This window comes from Mobula hypostoma, chromosome 2, assembly GCF_963921235.1.
Source record: "Mobula hypostoma chromosome 2, sMobHyp1.1, whole genome shotgun sequence".
NCBI lineage: Eukaryota > Metazoa > Chordata > Chondrichthyes > Myliobatiformes > Myliobatidae > Mobula > Mobula hypostoma.
The window spans coordinates 188,636,799-188,662,838 of record NC_086098.1 but is presented as its reverse complement, the minus strand read 5'-3'; the positions used below and the strand labels follow the sequence as shown (position 1 = coordinate 188,662,838).

General features: G+C 41.3%; 1 protein-coding gene across 7 annotated transcripts in view; it reads left to right on the top strand.

The window, feature by feature from the left end:
* The window catches only part of LOC134342753 (band 4.1-like protein 1), a 326,173-nt gene that overhangs the window by 13,501 nt on the left and 286,632 nt on the right, over positions 1-26,040 (top strand). The window contains exon 1 of one of the 7 annotated variants that reach the window (XM_063041278.1): positions 9,433-9,516. The exons of the other annotated variants lie outside the window; for them this stretch is intronic. The gene's annotated coding sequence lies outside the window, so the exon portion shown is untranslated. Of the gene's footprint in view, positions 1-9,432; positions 9,517-26,040 lie in introns of those variants that run through there. 7 annotated transcript variants of the gene reach the window in all.

Here is a 26,040-nt window from a genome sequence, read left to right as displayed (position 1 = left end):
GCTATTGCCTCCTACAAAATGAAACCAAGGTGACTGCAAGGCTTCACTCCCAAATGAATTCAAGGCCTTCTTTGCTCACTTTGACTGTCAAAACATGGGGGAAGTATCACAAACTCCCACAGCCCCCTAATGAACCTGTGATTTCAGTCTCTGAGGCTGACGTGTGAGCATCCTTCAGGAGGGTGAACCTGTGGAAAGCATCCGGCTCGGATGGGATACCTGCCTGAACATGAGATCTTTAACCTCTCGCTTTACAATCTGAGGAACCTACCTGCTTCAAGTAGGCTTCAATTATGTCGGTGTCCAAGAAGAATGTGGTAACCTACCTCAATGACCACCATCTGGTAGCACCTGCAAGCACTGTGATGCAGTGCTTTGAGAGGTTGGTAATTAAACATCAGCTCCTGCCCGAGAAGCAAATTGGATCTGCTCCAACTTGCTTACCAGCGCAATAAGTCAGCAGCAGATGTTATTTCATTGGCTCTTCACTCAATCCTGGAAAAGCTGGATAGCAAAGATGCATACATCCGGATGTTCTTTATCGATTACATCTAGGCATTCAATACCATCATCCCCTCAAAGCTAATCAATAATCTTCAAGACCTCGGCCTCAATACCTCCTTGTGCAATGGATCCTCATTTGTCTCAGTTGCAGACCCAGATCAGTTCGGGTTGGCAATAACATCTCCTCCACCATTTCCTTTAGCTCAGGTGCACCACAAGGCTGTGTGGTTCGCCCCTTGCTCTACTCACTCTGTGCTTATGACTGTGTGGCTAAGCACAGCTCCAATGTCATATTTAAGTTTGCTGACCACAATACTGCCATTGGCCAAATCATAGGCGGTGACGAATTGGTACATAGGAGGGAGATTGAAAATATGGCTGAGCGGTGCCACAACAACAATCGCTCAATGTCAACAACACCAAGAAGCTGATTATTGACTTCAATAGGTGGAAACTGGAGGTCCATGAGCCAGTCCTCATCAGGGGGTCAGAGGTGGCGAGGGTCAGCAACTTACAATTCCTCAATGTTATCATTTCAGCAGCTCTGTCCAGGGTTCAGCACGTAAATACAATGATGAAGAAAACACAACAGTGCTCCTTCTTCCTTAGAAGTTTGCAAAGAATTGGCATGACATCTAACCTTTGACAAACTTCTACAGATGTGCAGTGGAAAGAATATTGACAGGTTTCATCATGGCCTGGTATGGAAACACCAATGCCCTTGAATGGAAAATCCTTCAAATATTAATGGATATTGGGTATGACCCCATCCATCACAGGTAAAGCCCTCTCCACTATTGAGCACATTTACACGGAGTGCTGTCACAGGATGCAGCATCCATTGTCAGGGAATTCCACCCCGCCCCCACCCTAAGAAGGTACAGAAGCATCAGGACTTACACCACCTGGTTCAGGAACAGTTATTACCCCTGAACTATCAGGCTCTTAAACCAAAGGAAATAATTTCACTTGCCTCATCAGTGAACTGTTCCCACAACCTATGGACTCACTTTCAAGGACTATTTATCTCAAGTTCTTTATATTTATTGCTTTTAAAATTTATTATTTATTTTTCCCCCAGTTTGCTGTCTTTTGCACATGGGTTGTTTAAGCATCCTGTTGGTTGTGGTCTTTCATTGATTGTATTATGTTTCCTCAAAGTTCAGAAGTTCAAAGTAAATTTATTGTCGAAGTATCATATACAACTCTAAGATTTGTTTTCTTCTGGGTATACTCAGTAAATCCAGGAGCCATAAAAATTAGGAAGAAGTTATTGCTACTTCAGAATCATTACCAAAATTACCACTGAACCGCCAAAAGAGATGATGACCAAAAGCATGGTCAAAAACGTAGGCTTTTTAAGTTGAGCAAAGATGAGAATTACCTGGAAGCAGATTTTGAAGAGGATTATGGAGGTGGAAGAGAACTTAAGGATTGGAGGATAAGACAAGTTAAGAACTTAATTTTGAGCTGCTGGGAATCTTCAAGCACAGGAGTATGGAGGAAAGCAAGTCATTTGGCAAGTGAAAAAACTCAAGTATAAAACCTTCCCTTAGCTGAATTGGGGTGAATCTGAACTGTCAAGCCAGGACGTAATAAAAGTGTGGATGTAGATTTTGACAGCACTTGAGCTCTGGCAAGACTTAAATTGAGTTTTGCTGTATTGGTCCAAGTAGGTGGCCTTGGTGATACTGACGGTGTGTGGTGCAAACTAGGTGTCAAATATAGTATTAAGGTTACAAACAACCTGATTTAGTTTTGGACATGTGCAAGGAAAATGGATAAAGTTAATGACTGATCAAATGTGTTGTTTCAGCCATACCAGAGTCAATTGGAAATTTTGGTTGCTTTAGTGTTGAATACCAGTGAGGAAAACTCAAGAGGAGGCCATGGTGTAGAATTGGATGTTATGAGTGATTGGGGGGGGCAGTGGGGAGGAGGTAGTAAGGGTGTACATGCTGAAGCACTGGACTAGAAGAAAAATGAGAAAAGTCCTACAGTGGATTCTTTAAAGGCCATTAGGGATTAATGCCTCTATTGGCATTTGGCTATGGTTGGGATGCAAAAACAGAACTGCAAGAGCATTCCCACCCATCTGAACAGGATTAAATGTATGTTGGAAGCAGAAGGTGTGACTAGCCATGTAAAAGTTTCCAGATAGGTTGAGATGAGCGAGATGTGATGCAGCTATAAAGAAGGCAAGACAGTGCGATATTTCATTAAGACCATAAGACAAAGGAGCAGAAGTTGGCCATTTGGCCCATCGAGTCTGCTCTGCCATTTTATCATGAGCTGATCCATTCTCCCATTTAGTCCCGCTCCCCTGCCTTCTCACCATAAACTTTGAAGCTCTGGCTACTCAGATACCTATCAATCTCTGCCTTAAATATACCTGATGACTTGACCTCCACTGCTGCCCGTGCAACAAATTCCACAGATTCACCACCCTCTGGCTAAAAAAATTTCTTCGCATCTCTGTTCTGAATGGGCACACTTCAATCCTTAAATCATGTCCTCTCGTACTCGACTCCCCCACCATGGGAAACAACTTTGCCACATCCACTCTGTCCATGCCTTTCAACATTCGCAATGTTTCTATGAGGTCCCCCCTCATTCTTCTAAACTCCAAGGAGAACAGTCCAAGAGCAGTCAAATGTTCCTCATATGTTAACCCTCTTATTCCCGGAATCATTCTAGTGAATCTTCTCTGAACCCTCTCCAATGTCAGCACATCCTTTCTTAAATAAGGAGCCCAGACTGCCCACAGTACTCCAAGTGAGGTCTTACCAGTGCCTTATAGAGCCTCAACATCACATCCCTGTTCCTATACTCTATTCCTCTAGAAATGAATGCCAACATTGCATTCGCCTTCTTCACCACCGGCTCAACCTGGAGGTTAACCTTAAGGGTATCCTGCACGAGGACTCCCAAGTCCCGTTGCTTCTCAGAACTTTGAATTCTCTCCCCATTCAAATAATAGTTTGCCGGTTTATTCCTTCTACCAAAGTGCATAACCATACACCTTCCAATACTGTATTTCATTTGCCACTTCTTTGCCCATTCTCCCAATCTATCCAAGTCCCTCTGCAGACTCTCTGTTTCCTCAGCACTACCGGCCCCTCCATCTATCTTTGTATCATCAGCAAACTTAGCCACAAAGCCATCTATTCCATAATCCAAATCGTTGATGTACAATGTAAAAAGAAGCGGCCCCAGCACGGACCCCTGTGGAACACCACTGGTAACCGGCAGCTAACCAGAATAGGATCACTTTATTCCCACTCTTTGTTTCCTGCCAATCAGCCAATGCTCTATCCACGTATGTAACTTTCCCATAATTCCACGGGCTCATATCTTGTTAAATAGCCTCATGTGTGGCACCTTGTCAAAAGCCTTCCAAAAATCCAAACATACAACATCCACTGCATCTCCCTTGTCTAGCCTACTGGTAATTTCCTCAAAAAATTGTAATAGGTTTGTCAGGCAGGATTTTCCTTTAAGGAAATCGTGCTGAGTTCTGCCTATTTTGTCATATGCCTCCAGGTACTCCATAACCTCATCCTTGTCAATCGACTCCAACAACTTCCCAACCACTGATGTCAAGCTAACAGATCTATAATTTCCTTTTTGCTTCCTTGCCCCCTTCTTAAATAGCGGAGTGACATTTGCAATCTTCCAGTCCTCTGGAACTATGCCAGAATCTATCGACTTTTGAAAGATCATCGCTAATTCCTCTGCAATCTCCACAGCTACTTCCTTCAGAACATGAGTATGCATTCCATCTGGTCCGGGAGATTTATCTACCCTCATCCTACCTGCCTATCCTTCCAATACACTGTGTATCCTTGGATGTTCAGCTCCCAGAGACATGCATCCTTTAGCCACGTCTCAGTGATGGCCACAATATCATACCTGCCAATCTGTAGCTGTACGACAAGATCTTCCACCTTATTCCTTATGCTGCGTGCATTTAAGTATAACACCTTAAGTCCAGTATTTGGTACTTTTTGCTTTGATTGCACTGCAACTCATCCCAATGGCTGCAAAATTGCCCCATCACCTGCTTGTCCTTACTGACATCTTTACTGTTCACTATCTCAGATTTATTTCTGTTCTTCCCCTCCTCTGCTCTATCATTCCGGTTCCCATCCCCTTGCCATATTAGTTTAAACCCTCCCTAACAGCTCTATTAAACCTTCCCACCAGGATATTCGTCCCCTTTGAAGAGATTTGATTTGTTAACTAAAACTGTCAAACCTCTACAAATATACCGTGGAGGGCATTCTGACTGGCTGCATCACCACCTGGTATGGGTATGGGGGGTGCGGGTTCTACTACTGAAGATGGATGTAAGTTGCAGAAACTTGTAAAATCAGTCAGCTCTATCCTGGGTACCAGCCTCTGTAGTATCCAAGACATCTTCAAGGAGCAGTGCCTTGGGAAAGTGGCATCCACCTTATTCCTAAGGTGGATAAGGATCCCCAGCACCCAGGACATGCCCTCTTCACACTGTTACTGTTGGAAAGTGGACTCCAACAACTCCTGAACTGCTGAAGTTAGGCCAACTGGCCTATAACTTCCTTTCTTCTGCTTCCCTCCCTTAAAGAGTAGAGTGACATTTGCAATTTTCCAGTCCTCAGGAACCATTCCAGAATCTGCTGATTCTGGAAAGATTATTACTAATGGCTCCACAGTCTCTTAAGCTACCTCATTTAGGACCCTGGGGTTTAGACCATCTTGTCCAGGTATCTTGTCTGCCTTGAGAACTTTCAACTTCCCGAGCAGCTTCTCCTTAGTAGTAGCAACTACACTCATTTGCCCCCTGACAATCACAAATTTCCAGTGCAGCTCTCCATGTTCGTGATACCTCGTGTTCCCATGCACCTCCAACCCGAACAGATCCAATTGAGTGCTAATTTTAAAGTACTCACCCACTTAGACTGCCAAGATTGCTGGCCAGGTGGCGTCCGTTGTTAAGGATCCCCACCACCCAGGACATGCCCTCTTCTTATTGTTACTGTCGGAAAGGAGGTACAGAAGCCTGAAGACACACACTCAGTGATTCAGGAACAGTTTTGTACCTCTGCCATCTGATTTCTAAATGGACATTGAACCCATGAACACTACCTCACTACTTTATTATTTCTGTTATTTTGTATTATTTATTTTAACTTAACTATTTGTAAAACTCGCTTTGCTTAGTGACATGATCTCGGGGGTGGCACCCCCTACCCAGCCAAAATGTAGCACTCTTTAGCTGCGTGTTGTGTCCCCTGTGTAACATCAGTACCCCGAAATAACATTCAGTCCACAATGTGCGGTTAAACGATTAAGATTTTATATTTAAGTATGGGGTTAGTAGAGAAACAAAAGAAAAGGAAAACAAATAAAAAGTGCCAATAATCTCATAAGCATGTCCAGTGCACAAACGTTGGAGCTCACAGATTCCCTTTCGCTGATCCTCCTCTGCTCGTTGTCGACCCCTGGGCTCCCACTCCGAGCCCAGGCCCAGTGGGTCCGGCAACCGTCTCCTCAAGCCACGTCTTCTCTCTTCATCCTCTGTGCACCTTCTCCCCCAAGCCCGCGCAAACTAGCAGCTTTCACACAGACAGAAAGAATAACATCTATCCCAATTGGTTAGCAAATGAATACAAGTCCCATTATCACTAATTATAACCAAACATGCTGCTATAGAGAACCACTGCCTCAGCAGTTACAGTACAGAGAAGCCATTTTATTCACCTTAGCAGTAACAAATGAAGAAACCCTTACGTATTTAGTAGACATATATATATATATATATACATAATGTAACTCAGTTTATTTTTCTCTATATTTACTTATGTATTTCATTGTACTGTTCCCGTAAAGTTAACAAATTTCACGACTTAAGCTGGTGATATTAAATCTGATTCTGATGTGGAGGGATAGATCACCATTACCGTGGCTGTATAACGGATATCCCACCTCTCCTGGAAATTCCGGGAGTCTCCCACATATCGATAGTGGCTCCCTGACACCCGGAAATTATATACAATATCCTGGAAATCGATTTTTTTTTAGAGAGGGAGAGCGAGAATCCTGATTGGGCTCTCTTCGTGCTATGAGTGGTCCCCAACCACTGGGCTGCGAGGAAACAATATGATTTGGCGATATGATACGATATGAGTCAACTGCACCTTTCCTCATTCCCTGTCATGCACTGTTGAATCATCAGTGACCCAAGACGTGCAAAGGAATGGGTCCGTGACCCGTTTGTGAATGTTCCCGGTGAATCATCCATATCAGCGCTGGAAAAAGATCAACTCCTTGAGCTTGCAAGTGATGGTGGGCTGAAAAGTATGTTTCACATAACATCTCTGCCGGCATTCTGGATCAAAGTCAAGGCTGTATATCCTGAGATAGCTACGAAAGCACTGAAAACGTTGCTTCCATTTCCAACATATTTCTGCGAAGCGGAGTTAAATTGCAGAATAGACTGGACATAAGGAACCCCCTTCGAGTATCGCTGTCTCCCATCACCCCTCGATAGGACCGTGTTGTTGCAGGAAAACAAGCCCAGGGCTCCTACTGATTCAGCGATATTGGTGTGTTGCAATGATTTTATATGTTCATACGAGGAAAATATGCACTGTGTGTTTAATACCCAAACGTTACTTAAAATGTTATGATGCTATTGGCTTATAAGTGACTTATAATTCAGTGGTCCCCAACCTCCAGGCTGCGAAGAATACAGCGGTGGTCAGAACACACCCAGCACATCTTTAAGAATAAAGCCGAAATAAACAAGCTAATTGATTAGGTGCCGCCCGGCACGTAAATGTCGGCCCAGATCAGAGACGATGCAATCAGCAATCACCTCTGATCTGGGCCGACATTTACGTGCCGGGTGGCACCTAATCAATTAGCTTGTTTATTTCGCCTTTTTTCTTAAAGATGGCTGGGTGTGTTCTGGCTACCGCTGTACCGCTGCATTCTTTGCGGCCTGGCACGTTTGGGACCACTGTTATATTTAACACCCCCCACCCCTGGGTCGGCCAGTCCGCAAGAATATTGTCAATATTAAACTGGTCCGCGGTGCAAAAAAGGATGGGGACCCCTGATTTAAACTAGCTGGCTAGCTGCCAAGGAGCTACGCTATTGATGTCCTACGTGATGAGGCCAAACTCCCTGTAGACTCGCTTAAAGTTGTAATAGAATAAACATGATAATATATTATAAGTACATATTTTAATGTCACATCTGCTGCATATACCCAACTTGGTTTACAGATTAGACAAAATTACTAAATAAAGTATTACATACACCCTTGGAGGCCAACCGTGGGGGGGTGGGGGTGGTATGGGATTGCGGGGGGCAGGGGTGCTACCTCCCTGAAATGGTGGTGCTACCTCCCTGAAATGAGTTTTTTCAGGGTGGGATGTCTGGTATAAGATAGCATTTTATGGTGTTATCTTTGTTGAACTTGCTACCACACTAAAATTCTGATTTTCGAAGGCGTTAAAACAATGGGTCATGCATAAGATGGGGTTACGTTTTGAAGCTGAGAGGACTTTGAATGGGAAGAGGACTGAGTTAAGAAGGATTAAGGGACCATGAGGAACAACATATTCTGTGGTTTGGAGCAAAGACAACCCAATTGAAGGTGTAATGATCACAACAGGTAAATACCTGGACTACTTTTGTGAGAAAGGAGTAAAACAATGGTTCTTTCAGCTCGTGGTCTTTGAAAGTCAAGCTGCAGTGAAGTACCTTCCCAGATCTTTACAAAGTGTTAGCAGGCACCCTTGAGAGTAGGTTGCATTAGTATTAAAAAAAATTGGGTTTGTACTATTCAATATCAAGTTGCCACTTCAAATACCAAGGTTTTTTTTGTTTTATATTTAGTCATAGCATTTAACAGGTGCTTGAATCAAGTGCTGGACAGACCATTGAGAATGCAGTAGAGGGAAAATAGCTGTACCTGTCACAGCTCATTTTAATGTTTGTAGCACACACAGCAGGTGCAAGCCTTGGAATACATATGTGAATATTGTTCCAAAATGTGAACTAGATGGTTGTGTTAATCAAAATAACATAGATCCATTAAAGCAATGGACCTGAAATTGTGGTGTTAAGTTTCCATTTTAATTAAGTTTCTGAACTGTTAGTAATTGTGTGAGCATATTTTAGCTGTGCCTGCATCGATGCATGTTTTCAAATAAGGAATGGAAATCTAACGTGAATCTGACCTTGCAATGAAGGGCACATCATTGTAGAGATTTTCCATGATATTTTATTTATTCAGATTGAGAAGGCCAGGGTGTCAAGGCTGGAGGCGAGGGACGGGACAGGATGGGACGGTGTTCAGCTCGCTGCACTGTGAGGCCTACTCGTCTTTGCACTGAGCTGAGGCTGTGGCCTGCCACTAATGGGCTTTTGAATCGGCTAAACTGGTGACCAGCTTTGTGGCTGTGGACTCATTCTTGTGAACGTCAGTTATTTACTTGCTTTTGTTTATTTTTGCTGCACGTTGCATGTTTGGTGGGTTTTTTTTGGCGCTGTATTGGGTTTCTTTGTTTTGTGGCTGCCCGTAAGGAGATGACTCTCAAGGTTGTATATAGTATACATACTTGGATAATAAATGTACTTTGGCTTTTGACTTTGATGTTTATATTTATCTCATCTTTTTAATGGAAGCATGTTGGCATTGTAGAAAATGATAAACCACAAGTAATGTCAGTAAAGGTTGGGTTCACTGACTATTCTGATCAGAGAAACCACAGCTCAGAAACATTGAAATGAAATGTTAATATTTGACTGGCATCTTTGTTTGATGTTTGCACAATGGCTGAACTATTGATGGCTGTAGAATTTGAATTGCAAAGCTGGATCTCTGGGTCTGTGTTTTTAAAGTTAATTTAATTGTAGATCATTTCCTTTCCCTTCCAAAGCAGAATTTAAATTTGGCAGAAGTTGCATGAGGAGGAGCAAGCACACATCAAGGTGACATATAAAGGCATCTATTGCAAGGTACAATCAAGGTTTAAAAGCCTTTTTGTTGGAATTACTTGTCACAAACAAAAAGTATAATTACTCCTTTTTTTAATCAAAATTTTTTCCCCAAAGCTAAGTAAGGCAAGCCATTCCAAATTTAAAAGAAACTGAAATTGCTATTGAACAAGGCTAAAGTCACATTCTGTTTGTGTATTTAAAGATTCAGAGTGCATCACTGATGTTGAAATGCCAAATTTTGTATTAAAAAACACATATAGTATGCAAGCAGAGCTGTATATTGAATGAATGATAATTTGGAGGGCTGCTGATGGTTAGCCTATTATATTGAAAGTGGAATTCAGCATAGCTTAACTTATTTTGACATCAATAAACATCGAAGAGCAGGCACTTCTCAGTTTTCCCCATTGATCTAAGTTTGCTTTGCCTTGAATCTGAAAGTCAATAAATGATTTTTTTTAAAAGGATGTGACACCTTGGAAAAAAAAAGCTACAAAGGAACAGGTACAGAGTCTAGCAAGAGCCAAGTATCACTCTATTAGAAGTCTGGAATCAAACAAATTGCTGAGAATTCTCAAGGTATTCTGAGAATAATGGATGATCAACAAATCGTGTCTGCCATTTCCAGCGCCTGCAGCATGCTGTCACCGTTAAATGCATCACCTGCATCTCATTTTTTTGGATTAGTCCTTGGTTGAGGGTCTGCTTCACTGTATCTCCATGTACTCCAAGATGACAATAGCAGAGGCTGCATTTCCTGCACTTGTAGAACTTGACTGGGCAGGTTGATTTGAATGCTGCATGCTGCTTTTCCAGTTTGCATTTGGGCTTGCAGTCTGACCACAGAGACAAATGACGCTGCAGATACTCTGTAGCCAACACACAAAGCACTGGAAGAGCTAAGTGGGCCAGGCAGCATTTAGTGTTGGCATTTGGCACCCTCAAAATAAATACCTCTCCATTTCCCTACATAGATGCTTCCTGCCCTGCTGAGTTCTTTCATTTGTTTTGTGTGTTAAACATAGATGAGGTACTGAGTGCCTTACTATGAGGTTCTCTGCTATTTTGGATAGTCTTGGGTGAGGGATTCCTATGGGTTTCAGGATATGTTCTTAACGTAATTTAGTGGTGTTCTTGAAGCACTTTCTCTGCCCTCCTTTATGGACCTCAGGCTTGGTTTAGGATTCTGATGTGAAAATATGGTCTGCCTTATTTGAAGTTAGTTGAATATGATCTGGGCCTTAAGGCTGGAAACGTTCTCTATTATCTTTTGCCTTGGCATCTGTGCAAGTGGCTGTGAGGAAATAGCTACTCTCTTAATCTTTTTATTTTCCTACCATCCACGACTTCAGCAGCTGATACAGTTTACTGCTTTCAGTTTGATGCACTTTATGCACTTGATGTGATTGCCTCTGTTGGCTCTTTAATCACAGATTAGTCTGGCCAACCTTCAGAACATTTATTTTCTGTCTGCAAGCATGCCAAGTTGCATATTATTTTATTTTTCTCCACCATATTTACTACCACCTCTGTCCTATGTTTTCTACAAAGCTGTAATTTAGTTCTAGAACTACCATTTGTTTTTCATGATATGCTACAGAAAATTGAATTGGTTGGCCACGGATTGGAGCTGTAATTTTCCTTGAGTGAACACACTTCTGACCCTGGTCACTCAATGGTTAGACATATGCAATTGATGTAGGATCCTGCTCAGTTAAGGTTCGTTTTCCTCTGTCTAATCCAGGGGTTCCAACCTAGGTTCCACAGATTCCTCAATGCTATTAGCCCATGGTATTAAGAAAGAAGGTTGGGAATACCTGGTCTAACCCATGGTCTTGACAAGTAATGCCTTAATAATTGTTATTCCATCTGAAATCTTATTACTCAGTGTGGGCTTAACAGTGAGCTTGAAACCCCTGTAGTTTCTTTAACTTCATGGCATAAACCATAAAATATGAAGTTTTCAATTGATACATTATAGTGATCATATTGAAAACCACATTTTATGTCTGATGCTATACTTTTTTTTGGGACGAATTTGTTGACTGTGATCCTTCATCCCTCCATGAAGTCCAAACTTTAGTACTGATTAATGGACATTTGTGCAAATAGAGTACTTTAGATATATTTATATCATTCTTTTGGTATCTGGATGTATTTAGTCATTCCTTTGGTAACTGGAGGTAATTCAATTTTCCATTTAACACATCTGCTATCCTGGAGCACAATGCTGAAGAGAACAAAATAAACATAAGATTCCATGGAGAAAGATCTGCTTTCAGTAAGGCAGTAATGCTATGGCAGTCATTCTCCTGTTCTTCAAGTATCCTTGACTTCCTGAGCAACTGCAACTGGATCCTTGACTTCATGATCAACAGACTGCAATCAGTAAAGCTTTGCCATTATCACCTCCAACACTGGTGCCATACATAAATGTATCCTCAGCCCCCTTTTACTCCCTATAAGCTCATGATTGTTTAGCCAGATTTTGCTCTCGGTCCAGCTGCAAGTTTGCAGATGGCACCACTGTAGTGGGCTATATCTCAATTAAAGCTGAGAGAGAGAATCCTGTGCATGGTGTCATAACAACAGCATATCTCAGCAAAACAAAATCATTGACTTCAGAAAGCAGGGTAGAGCATGTGCTCTTGCACCTAGGAATGGTGCAGAGATGTGGATGGTTGATAGCTTCAAGTTGCTAGGTGTAAACATCATCAGTAGCTTGTCTGGTCCAATCACTATGGCCAAGGAAATGCACTAGTTCCTCTACTTCTTCAGAAGTCTAAGGAAATTAGACATGTCCCTGTTCACTCTCACTATTTGTTTTTATTTTACAAATGCACCATTGAAAGCATTCCATCCCGATGCATCACATCTTGGTATCCCAACTGCTCTGCCCAAGACTACAAGATGGTGCCAAAAGCTGTGGACATAGCTCGTCATGAAAATCAGCCTTCCCTCCATGGACACTGTCTGCATTTCTCACTGCCTAAGTAAAGCAGCCAGAATAATTAAATACCCCGCCCACTCCTCACACATTCTCTCCTCCCCTTCCCCAATAGATTAGGCAGAAGTTATAAAAGGTTGAAAGTGCACACACCATCAGGCTCAAGGACAGCTTCTATCCCACTGTTAGATCATTCAGCCTCCAAACCTACCTTGACATAACCCTTGCACCTTGTTGTCTATCTGCACTGCACTTTCTCTGCTTCAGTAATCCTATATGCTGTATTCTGTTACTGCTTTGACCTTGTACTACATAAAATGCTTATTACAAATGATCTGTACGGATCGCATACAAAACTAAGTTCTTCACTTCCAGGTGAGGCAATATTTCACCTGCGAGTCTGTCAGGGTCATCTGTTGTATCCGGTGCTCTTGGTGAAGCCTCCTCTGCACTGGGGAGACCTAATGCAGATTGAGGGACTGCTTTGTTGAGCACTTTTGCTCAACACACTGCGGGGGTGGGGGGGGGACAAAAAGCAGGAGCTCTTGGTGGATGCCCATTTCAATTGGCCTCCACATTTTCATTCCCATTCTGACATGTTTGTCCATGATGAGGAGCAACACCTCATATTCCATCTCAGTAGCCCTCAACCTGAAGACGTAAACATTCAAATCTCTACCCAAGTAATTTTTCTCTCCTTTCCCACCTCTCTTTTTCTATTTCCCATTCTGGTTACCCTATCACCCCTCTTCTCTTCTCCTCAGCTGCTTATCACCTTCCTTTGGTTTCTCCCTTCCCTTACTTCCATGGTCCACTATACTCTCCTGTTAGATTCCTTCTTCAGCCCTTTACCTCTTCCACTTATCCCCTCCCAGCTTATCCCCCCTCCCTCACCTGGCCTCACCTATCACCTGCCAGCTTGTACTCGTCCCTTTTTTTTCGGCGTGTGCCTGCGTGCATGCAAGTCTGTGCGTGTGCGTTTGTGTGTCCGTGCGTGCGTGATGATGTCTTTTTCATGACTTTTACAAGGCGCAGAGTGAGAGAGAGACTGTGGCGCACCACTCCTCACCCAGACATTTTTGCAGTATTTTCCCTTTATTTTACGAGGTCACATTGCAATCTCGACACTCAACCTGGCACGGATGGAAAACGTACTCAGGAGCGGACCCGACTGGTTTCGAACCCGGGAACCTCCGCTCCCGGGTCCGGCACCGATGTCGTTGTGCCACCAGCCGGCCCGCTTGTACACATTCCTCCCCCCCCCCGCCCCAACTTCTTAGATGGCTCTGTCTCCTTCCTGTACAGTCCCAATAAAGTCTCAACCAGAGATGCCAACTGTTTATTCCCCTCCATAGATGCTGCCAAACTTGCTGAATCCCACCAGAATTTTGTTTGATTTCCAGCATCTGCAGAATCTCTTGTGTTTGTTTTTCACTGTTTCTTGTACATGTGACCATAATAAACCAATAGCATGTGTACATGGAACTAGGTAAAATATTTGCTCACCATTTCTCCCGTCAGTGTATTTTAAGGAGCCATCTGCAATTTTTTTTTAACTGTGTTAAAATATTGATCAATGAAAGGAACAGAAGAGCTTTAACTTCCAGAAAATTAAAAGAAAATGGGGGGGGGGCGGGTGGAGGAAAGAAAACATTTCACTTACCTGATTTATTTTGTTGTTATTATTATTTTTTTACATTTCTGTGCTGTCCTCAAATTACTGAGGGGAATGTTATTTTTAGGTACGTACAGATTCAAAAGCGCTCCAGTCCTTTGGAATATTTATTTTTGCATATTTGCAAACAAGTTTGTCAAAATAACACTGAGTTGAGAACTGCTTTAATTTTGCAGGGCTCCACTTGAAGGCCAACCAAAACTGTAGTGGCCTGAAATCATGGCCGCCTGCCAGTCAGCTGCAGTGAGCAGAAGATTCTGACCCAGGAGCAGATGAAATAGGCTGGTGGGGGAAATTGGTCCACTGGGTCTTTTTAGTATTCCCACGGTCACGAGCAGTTTGAATGCCTTTCATAGCTGGAGTTTGGCACGCCAAAACTAATAATCCTTCAAACCTTCATAATATTTGTTGTGCAACTTTGTGAAGCTCCAATTTATTCAGCAGCACAATGTCTCATTTACAACACAGAGCAGCTTTTGAAAGTGGATTTTTGATACATGCAGCTTTGATTTCCTGTGGACGAAACAAGAAGGTAGGGCGGTAGGAAGATGATGGATTTAGCCAGTTTAATTATTTCCCACTCTGATAAGTATGAAGATATCTTGGACAAAGAAGGAGGCCATTCAGCCCTTCGGGTGCATGATAGCAGCCATGGGAGCATTTCCTCCAGTTCCATACCTCTTCCTTATTTCCTTGTCCCCAGCAACTTATTCTGCCGCACAGGTGTCTATCAGCTTCACTTGAGGTAGTAAATGCCATAACATATCCTTGAGCTGGGAAATGGGCTAGATCCTTGATGATTGCAATTGTATTCTGAACCCCATGTGGCTACTTTCATATGTTCTGCAGAGCTTGAATATCACTGACTTTTGCTTATACTTGTTCCACCTCAACTGCTGGCTTGCACTCTATACCACTGGAGCTTGACTCAGCAACAACCATTTTATATGAGGCATGTGCCTCATTCTTTGCTACTTTTTAAAAATATATGTTGGTTTGATTGAATAATTGACTGGAAATTCATCAACTTAAGGTGACTTTGAAAAGTGGGACCAGCATTTTCAGATTGAGCAGTTTACTCCAGACAGTAGTGCACCATATGCTGTGCACAGCTGTAAGCGTTCTTAAATCAGTCGGTGTTTGCCACACTAAACAAGATGTTGCAGAATTTCACTTTAGACACAGATTTCCATTATATATTGAATAACATTTATCTTGAACATTTAAAGTAACTGGAAAGACTTCCTGCATTTAAACATGATTTAGTTACATCTGGAGACAATTATTGAAGGTTCCCAGGCTGGTGCTTTCTTTTACCACTTTGTTTAAATCCTGGCTGTTGATCGAAGCATTATGTTTGATTGAATGTTGGAGCTTTCATTTAATGGTTAAAGAATTCATTTTGCTATTAACTTTTGACAGGTTATGTTCTGTAATACATACTGTGGGATAAGATAGTGGAAAGTGGCTGTCTGAGATGAAATCTTGGTAGGTTTTCATAGATTAACTTGATGCATATTAATCACTATGCCTGCCCATATGTGCTGAAATCCAAATGAATTGATTAGAGCAGGGGTTCCCAACATGAGGTCCACAGATCCCTCAGTTAATGTTAGGTGCCTATGATTTTAAAAAAAGGGTTGGGAACTCCTGGATTACACACACTGCCCTTCATATTAAAGGCTATTTTCCTTACTGAATAAAATGTTGTGTTATGTATCATTAGGATGCAGAAATCCTTTTGTATCTTTTTCAGTCCTGATCAATTTTTATTTATAAACCTTTTTTTGATGGGTTAGATTCTATTATTTAGTCTTATCTATGGAAGGGTAAACGCCCTAGACTTAATAAAGCTCACCTTCAAAAATCTGAAAAGGAAAATGGTATGGCCTTGCCTAATTTTCGTTTATATTATTGGGCAGCCAATATTCGTTGTCTTACTTTTTGGTCTTTCTTCCATAATAAGTCTGACTGCCTAAAATGGGTGGCAATAGAGTTGAACTCTACTAAGGATCTTTCTATTTCTGGACTTCTCTGTTCTGCACATCCTTGTCATTTACCTAGACTTACTGTTAATCCTCTTGTCAGATATACTTTAAGAATATGGGCTCAGTTCAGAAAATTTAATGGTCTTCATGGTTTCTCTCTCTAGCCCTATTTTACACAATCATCTTTTCCTACCTTCTATGCGGGATTCAACATTTTTCGATTGGTATAGAAAGGGTATTAGGCGCTTTGAAGATCTTTTCATTGATAATCGTTTTGCAACTTTTCAGCAACTGTCTGTAAAGTTTAATTTAGTTATCTTCAATTTAGACATTTAATTAACCCTTTGATATCAAACTTTCCTGAGGTGCCTGAGAAAAATGTTCTGGACTTGTTTCTTTGTATCAGTCCATTGGGTAATGGTTTAATATCTGCTATTCAGGATAAGTTAGTGATTTTGAGGTGTGCCCCTTCGATAAAATTAGAACCGCCTGAGAACGTGATCTAAATATCTCTTTATCTGATGTGGTTTGGGATTCAATTCTTAAGTCAGTCAACTCAACCCCTCTATGTGCTCGCCACTGCCTTTTGCAGCTTAAGGTTGTACACAGGGTTCATATGTCTAAAACCAAATTATCACGGTTTTACCCTGACATTAGTCCTGTCTGTGATAAGTGTAAAGGGGCTGAGGCTTCCCTTATTCATATATACTGGGCCTGTCCTAGTCTAGAGAAATTCTGGAGAGAAGATTTTTCAACCCTATCTCATATTCTTAATTGCCATTTAGAACCTAACCCTCTGATTGCTCTTTTTGGCATCTTGGGTGAAGTAGATATGCACTTGAGTCCAACTAAATGTTGAACATTATCTTTTGCCTCTCCCTTGGCTAGACGGTTGGATCTTCTTAGGTGGAAAGATGGTGCCCCACCCACTCACGCTCAATAGCTTAGTGATATTATGGCCTGTTTAGACCTTGAAAAGATTAATTATTCACTTCTGAATTCGGACATAAAGTTTCATAAGGTGTGGGGACCTTTTCTTGAATATTTTCATAACTCTTCTTTAGGTTAAGTTTATTGTCTTTTTTTATATGCTACAATCCCTTTCAGCTTTTGTTTTGCAATGTTATATGGTTTTTTTTTGTTCTGAATTACATTACACTTTTGGTAGTCAACGTTATACAAACGTTTGTACTTTTTGCCTATATATATTTACAGTTCTCCGGGGTTGAATGCTCTGATGAATATTTTTTTCTTTTACACGCAGATGTGGTTGGCCTGGGTTTTTTTTTCAGTGGGAGGTTGGGGTGGATACTAATTTTACATAATTCTATTTTGGGTGCTTTTTTTATTGTTATGAATTATATAGTGGATTTATTTGTTTCGCACTGTATAAATCTCCATTTTGTTGGGTTTTTTCTGTAGTTTTATTGTAGAAATGCATAAAAAAAATTAATTTAAAAAATGGATACCTCTTCCTAGAGATGCTGCCTGGCCTGCTGCGTTCACCAGCAACTTTGTGTGTTGCTTGATAATTTCCAGCATCTGCAGAATTCCTCTTGTTTGCAGAAATCAAAATTTGCCAGGTGACTATCAGGTTTTTGTTAAAATTTAAAATTTCAAAATTCTTGTCTTCATGAAACATGCTAATTTTTCCACCATAGTGAATGGATGCGTGCTTTGCACTTCAGTCACAATGCTGTTTTTGCAATTTGTGTATTGCTGAAAATAATTCACTTTCTTTTCCAGAATCAAATTCTCTAAGGTCCATATTCAAAGTCTTTTTGCATCACTGTGGAAATTTTAATTGTGCACTTTCAAAGTCTGGGTTGCAAAGACTGACCCAGATGATATATTTTTTGCATCAGAGATGCCTGGGAAGATGTTCTTCCCCATGCAGCTCTCCAATGGGACAGGCAGAGAAAACTGGACAAAAGTTGCCTTGAGTGGTCCAAGAACAACATGCACTTAGCATCACAGTGCTGACTTGGAGCCCTATCAGCAAAGTCTTTCTTTGCATCCTTCTGCAACTCCCCTGTCCAAAAGGTAGAGTGTCCTACCCGGTCACCCATAGATCCTTCTGACCCAACTATCTGTCAGGATCCCAGTGCTGTTCTTGATTGCTGTCTTTCCCTTCCTCATGCATTTTACAACCTCTTTCTGCCCCATTTAGCTATGCACACGCCACCAAACCTGTCATCTTTGTCACCAGCACCACCATGCACCCTTCATTGTAAGCTGGGGCATAGACCCCAGACCCTTTCCAGTCTTTGCTGATATATGTTGAATTGAGAGTATTACAAAGCAATGCCAGTCTCTGACATGAAGTGGATATTGTATGACTGAACACATGGTAATGCACTGCACCGTACACTCAGCATTCCCTTTTCGTGCACCCTCGAATCTCTTATCCATGGAGTGTAAGGTGTTTTGTCTTCATAATAACTCTACTGTTTGAGATCCACCATTAGATTATGAGGACACTCAGTCCTCACTTATTGTCATTTAGTAATGCATGCATTAAGAAATGATACAGTGTTCCTCCAGTATGATATCACAGAAACACACAACAGACCAAGACTAAAACTGACAAAAAACACATAATTATAACACGAAGAAATCTGCAGATGCTGGAATTTCAAGCAACACACATAAAAGTTGCTGGTGAACGCAGCAGGCCAGGCAGCATCTCTAGGAAGAGGTACAGTCGACGTTTCAGGCCAAGACCCTTCGTCAGGACATATAGTTACAACAGTGCAAAGTAATACCATAGTTTGATAAAGAGCAGACCATGGACATGGTTAAAAAAAAAGTCTCAAAGCCCCAATAGACCCATCATCTCACGCAGAGGGTGGAAAGAAGAAAACTCTCCCTGCCATGAACCTCCAGCGCTGTAAACTTGCCGGTGCAGCACGCTGGAAGCACCCGACCACAGCCGACTCTGAGTCCGTCTGAAAACTTCAAGCATCCGACCAGCCCTCTGACACCGAGCACCATCTCTGCCGAGTGCTTCAACCCTGGCCCCGGCCGCCAAGCAACAGGCAAAGCCGAGGATTCGGGGTCATCCCCTCCGGAGATTCTGGATTGCACAGTAGCAGCAGCAGCGAAACAGGCATTTCAGAAGTTTCACCAGATGTTCCTCCGTGCTTCTCACATCAGTCTCCATCAAATCAGGATTGTGCACGGCGTCCTACTTGATAAATAACAGATATTCATCATCGGAGTGGCCGCTGCGCACTGCGTCGCGTCACCATCTTCTCTTCATCTCCATCTTCCAAATATCAAATGTCAGGGCAGAACTATTTGTGGGTGTTTGGAATGATTGCTTTGCCACAATTCATCTGTCTCCCTCAACTTAAAACGGATCATCTATGCACTAAGTTTTGTGGAGCAGAGTTGATTTCAAACCCATCACTGAAATCTTTAATGCAATTATTTAGCTGTGCAGTTGTACTCCACAACATTATTATGTAAAGTCATTGCTGAAACCACTTCATAATGGTAAACCTAGAGTCCAGATCAGAAGTGAAGCTGTAACTCCTTTTAGCAAATCTTGTTGTTTGGTTCCAGAGCTGGTTTGAGACTCCGCAGCATAATCATTCAGACACAGCCCAAAGAATTCTGCTGAAATATTAGGGCACAATAGTGCATTCCCACAGACCTGATGTGGCCACCTCAACGTTGGTGACTCCTGATGTCGACTGGGGGACCACTTTGTCGAATACCTTCACCCTGTCTGCTATAAAAGTCAAGATTTCCTGGTGGCATCCAATTTCAATTTGACTTCTCATTCCAACATGGTCCATAGCCTCTTCTACTAATCATGATGAGGCCACTCTCAGGTTGGGGAGAAAAACCCTTCATTCCATCTGGGTAGTTCCAACCTGATGTTGTGAATTTCTCAGCCCAAAATGTCAACCATTTATTTCTCTCCATTGATATTGCCTGGCTGAGTTCCTCCAGCATTTTGCTCTGGATTTCTTATATTTCTTGCTACTGAATCTCTTGTATTTATAATATCGCATTGAATTAGTTTTGTTTGGAAGTAGATCAGCTGAAGTGGTGGGGGGGCAGATGGAGGACAGCATAAACACGGGTCTTGTTGGTGACACATTAATAAAGTAATTACAAATCTGTCAAATATTGCAGGGAACCACTGCGGTACCTGAACTTGATGTGCCTCTGGACAGATGCAATTATAGATTAAATATCAGATCAACTTTTTGGAGAAGACTAATTTTCCTGAAAATTTAAGATGTATTGGTAGAAATGGTTAAAAATCCCTGGCAATTTTCTTCTGAACTTCATTAACTCCTTGGTTCACTGTTTGCTTGGAGGTATCTAACACAGAGAGGAAAGAATGCTAATTTCTCCATCTGTGATGGATTATTGCACTTAACCAAATGAAGGTGATTTAGAGCTCTCTAAAGGCCCTGTTCCCATGTGTGCTTTCTGATCAGTGGTAACTCCTTGTTAAGTAAGAGCTTTATGCAAAATCTCTCTGAAGTCTCAATTCTTATTTTCTTAAATCTCTTCAACTTCTATAAGCCTTTGACATACCTGTATCCCTTTAAATCTCACTTCTTAATCATTCTCACATTTCAATGTTCCCTTTTTTGGAACTGCACCTTTAACAGCTCAGTCCTAAACTGTGGAATTTGCTTTGTAAAATCCACTTTTCTCCCTTTGTTTCCTTTCCTCATTGGGTGCAATTTTGAGGCAATCTCAATTATTCTTTTGCTTACTTGCCCTAATCTAATTTGCTATCGTTATTTTAAATCTAATTCATGCAAAGTGCCTTTAGATGTCTGTTTAGTGCTGTTACACATAACGGATATTCTCAGTCTGATTTCAAATATATCATAAAAATGATGAATCACTTGAGGACGCGAATGTCTTATTATGTGATTGTTACTGGTGACAGACTGCTCCTTCTGATCGATACCCATGGGGTACTAAATTAGGTTGGCCCTGAGCATCTAGAGAATGATGTGTGATTAACCAACACTCATTGTTTCCGATGCAATCCGCTCACCAGCTTAGTTCTGACTGCTATTGACTGGTTAATGCATCTATGGTTAGGCACAAAGAACAGTACATGTTTCAACAAGGGACCTAATATTGGTAAGACAGCAGCACTCAAAACAGACTTACACTATTCAAAGCTGGCCTGTACTGCTTAAAGGAGATATGCATTGCTACTGGGGCAAATTTGGTACTTTGGCAGGGAAAATTTGGCACTGCAATTTCTGCACCATTCTGCTGTTTCATTAAGTTCAAAGTAAATTTGTTATCAAAGTATGTATATGTTATTGTATACAACCCTTCTTGTAATGGATATTATTACCTTGTATACTGTTTACTCCGTGAGCTTCAGGTAAGCAATGAATTTAACTGCATGCTGGTGTACTTGACAATAAGCTAACATGAATCTGAGGACATGGCAGTAAGTAGTTTCTAAGGTTTACATATAGTGCATCGGTAGCCTTAGTAAAAAGGATGCTGTGATGGAGAGCACTCAGTAAACGCACTCCTTATACACACACATAAACGTTACCTTGTCGTTCTGCAGCCATTGTGCTGGGTGTACGTGCTTCTTTTTCTTCCCCGGTATGTTCACATAATGGGTCCTAAACCAAGCTGATGCACTCTGGTTAGCTTTATCATGCCTTTCCTGCCATACATGGTAGATTATTCCATTTCTTTAGTAATGGGGAAATGTAAATGTGTACAGTATTTGCATACTGTATTTACGGTAGATAGTTATGTTTATTTTGTAATATGATTGGAATGACATTGTGAGGTGCATCATATTTGTGTGTAGTCTTAAGTTAACTTTGGTAATTAAAGATGGTTTATCCTAGTGTTTGTTTATATATATATAAAAAAGGAGATCAATGCTCTCAGTAGGAGGGAGGGAGGAGAGAGAGAGAGGAGTTCATGCTGGACAAATAGCATAGAGCTATTTATTGTGTTTTCTGGTAGATAGCTTTTTTAAAATATTGGCAGTTTTCTTTTCACTGTTTTTGCTAATTTTTTAAAGTTTGATTTCTGATGTACCTAATAAACACCCTTGTGCTGAAGAGCTTACTAACTCCAGCCATTTTTCCTTTGGTCATAACCCATTTATTTAACAGATGCTCTTTTAATATGAAGCCATGTCCAACAGACAAAAAAATCAGATTTATTTATCACAAGTACATCAAAACATGCAGTGAAATGGGTCATTTGCAAACTAAAGATGTGCTGGGGCAGCCTGCAAGTGTCACCCCACATACCGGCACCAACATAGCATGCCAACAATGTACAGAATGACACAAGCAACAATCCAATAAAACGACAACAGCAAATTAATTCTCTTTTCCTCCCTCTTTCCCTCCCACCCACTCACAGAGTCCTCCAACCTCAGGTCAGACTGCCTCCAGGCTTTAAATGGATTCATTGACATCAGGCCTCTCACTTCCCCAGTAGACTTGTAGATCTCGGGCTTCAGCCGTCAGGATTTGACTTCCAGATTTGTGATTGAGCTTCGGGCTTCAATCCTTGTTATCGACCACAGGATGCGCCGATGACGAGGCCTTGCTGATCTTTGGAAGATCAATAACCAGTGCCTGGAAGTAGGTTATGTTGCTGCAGCAAATTTAGTGACTCAGGTATATCTTCAAATGGGATTGACACCACTGGCCTTAATCACAGCTTCATTATCCACATCCCCATCAGTGGTCAATGAGCTCTATCAGTTAGGAATCATATCTAATGCTCATGTATTTCTTCCCCCCCCCACCCGGCATCCTCAAATGTATGCATCTTGACAGTAACTAAGCTGCATGATATTGCCCAGCTGCACGGTATGGTTACCACAGCTGTTGTTCCTTCTTACGGACTGAGGTTGTGTGCAACCTGTAAGTAGTTGTGTATCTACTCCAAGTTTAGCCCGAACCGGTTCAGCAAGGTTAAAACTAGTTAAGTCTTATGGAGTAACAGAACACACAAAGTCTAGATTTTAAAAAAAAATTTCTGCAGCTGAACTACTAAGTGTAAATTTACAGATGCGATGACATAAGATCATTTGTATGTGACTACTGAGAAGTATGGTGCAAAATACTACAGTCCGATGTACGGTACACTGATATGACCAGCGTATTCAACAGCTTGCACAACTTTAATGGTAACCTGTGACCTAGATTTCAGTCTCTTGAGTATTTTTGCAAGCTGTTTTTATAGTTTTTAAAAACATTTTGTTTTTTAAATCTTGACGCTTTTGGACATGTCACACTGAATAGAATTTGCTATAGTCCTATCTAAAGTTTTTTGCAAGTTGCCATAGAATAACTCTAACTGTCCAGAATCATGCCATGAAAGTTTTGGTGCTGCCACCTTTCCTTTGGATTCTGCCAGCTTCATCACCTTGTTTACCTGCTACAAGACAATGAACTGTCCAATTTAAATGTTTGATGTCTGACTACTAGCAAAGTGTGGATGGTTTGTTGAATAAGATTAAAATTAGCAGCATTAAAACATTGCAAATGGTGTTTTTTTAAACTTGTATGACTTTCAAAAGCTTGTTGGGGATGAGCAAAAAGAGCGGTCATCTCATTCTTTCGTATGGCTTGCAGCTTTGGGTGAGATTGCCGCATAGTAGGGGTCCAGAAGAAAAGCTCATTTGCATCAGCTAATACTTCAAACTTTACTTCAGCTTCTAACCTGTTTGGAAATGTTGGTGCTGACATTGAATTTTTGGCTAACTTTGCTTCATCATGTTAAACGTTTCTTGTTTAATGAATCTGACTATCTGGGACACATCAGAAATAAACAACAGAGGAGCTTGACTGTCTGTGTCTTGACTCTCATAGAGTGGGCAGTTTTTGACATTGACAAGGAGACTTCTAATACTTGGATCCCTTTTCCCATTATTTTACACTCACTTGATTTTGAAGCTTCTGATGATGTTTGCATGCATTCTAGTTAGGAGCAGAAAACATCGCTTGTACCTTTCTCCCTTTGACAGTGGTGGGAAAACTATTAAGTCAACGGACACAAAACTAACTGCTGCCACTCAGTTGCATTTTTTCAATCTCAGCTCAGATAGGATATTTGCATTGTCTATAGAACATAAAATTATCCTTTTAAGAAAATATCATCCCCTTCAGTACCATTGCATCACAGACAACAAACGTCAGCTCCAATGCCCCTACTATCTACTGTACTGCAGCATGCAGTCTTCACAAAGCTGTGTGTTCCAACTGTGGTGATTGTCTAGCAAGATAAAACAAGATGTAATTCTCTTTGTAGAATACTAATGATCTTTACACTTGCTAGCAAACCTGAAATGTAGTATGTGTTGTGTTCCTTATTGAGGGATAGTGCAGAGCACACCAAGACGCCAGCATGCAGGATACTTAACTGAACTTTATTGACAACTCCGGTGGTACAGTATATGAACTCCACCCCTGTGGGAGCGGCTAACTGAGTGTCATAGGAATAACACTATTAAATCCCACTACTGTATGTTTCCAGCTAGGTGTACAGAATGTTTGGATTATGGTTGCAACCACTGGCAAATATGGTTCTATTCCTGCTCTGAGTTATCAGTGAGCATGTTCTTAAAGGGAGTGTCTTCATTATTGATTTTTACTGAAGCTCAGGTAGCTGAGATACTGTTATCTCATTGGGAGCAGGAAAAACTTGTCTTTCTTCCTTTTAATATATTTGAATTACGGCTTGACAATCAGGCCTTGTAATTACTGGAAAATAACTGTTTGGAGCCTTTCTGCACTATCACTTTACCAGATCTCGTGCAATTGTTTGACTTCCTCTCTTGTTCAATATTGATAGGAGATTAGGGAGGAGGACAGTGAAGGGAAGACCTTACCTACTGTTAAATACATTATTAGACGTCTTAAGTAACCAGAGAGCATGAGGTGAAGTGTTCAGCCGCAAGATGGCATGTGCTACTTTGTGTTCCATCCTGATATTCTTGTTGTGTATATTCCAGCAGGGAAGAGCTGTGAGTGTTGGTGTCCTTGATCATACAAGGCCTAGCAAGATTTACCTAACTAATGTTTACATGCATAGCAACAGTTGTATTGCCACAGGAAATGAAAAAATAAAGAACTAGATTTACCAACCAAGTCCTTTTTGGAAAAATCCAATTTCCCTTCTTCAATTCTGATGATGAGACCTTGATTAAGGTGTATAATCTTTTTTTCTTCGCGGATACTGAATGACCAGTTCAAAGTTCCAAGTAAATTTTATTAGAGTACGTGTATGTCACCACAATCAACACAGAGATTCATTTTTCTGCGGGCATACTCAGAAAATCTGTAGAATAGTAACTATAACAGGATCAATGAAAGATCAACCAGTTTGCAGAAGACAATAAACTGTGCAAATACAAATATAAATAAATAGCAATAAGTATTGAGAACGTGAAATATCAAGATGGAGAGTCCTTAAAGTGAAATCATTGGTTGTGGGTATATCTCAGTGGATGGCAAGTGAAAGTAGTTAACCCCTTTTGTTCAAGAGCCTGATGGTTCTTGAACCTGGTGGTGCGAGACCTGAGGCACTTGTGCCTTCTACCTGATGGCAGCAGCAAGAAAAGAGCATGGCCTAGGTGGTGGGGATCTCTGATAATGGATGCTGCTTTCCTGCAATAGTGTGTCATGTAGATGTGCTTGGTGGTGGAGTGGGGGAAGGACTCTACCCGTGATGGACTGGACCAAATCTACCACCTTTTATAGAATTTTCTGTTCAACGACATTGCTGTTTCCATACCAGGCCATGACACAGCCAGTCAATACAAACTCCACTACACATCTATAGAAGTTTGTCAAGGTTTTTGATATCTTGTCGAATCTGGTTATTTCCAACATATTGTTGTATTTCAGATTTCTAGCATCTGCAGATTTGGATTTCAGTTTTACTGATGTCTA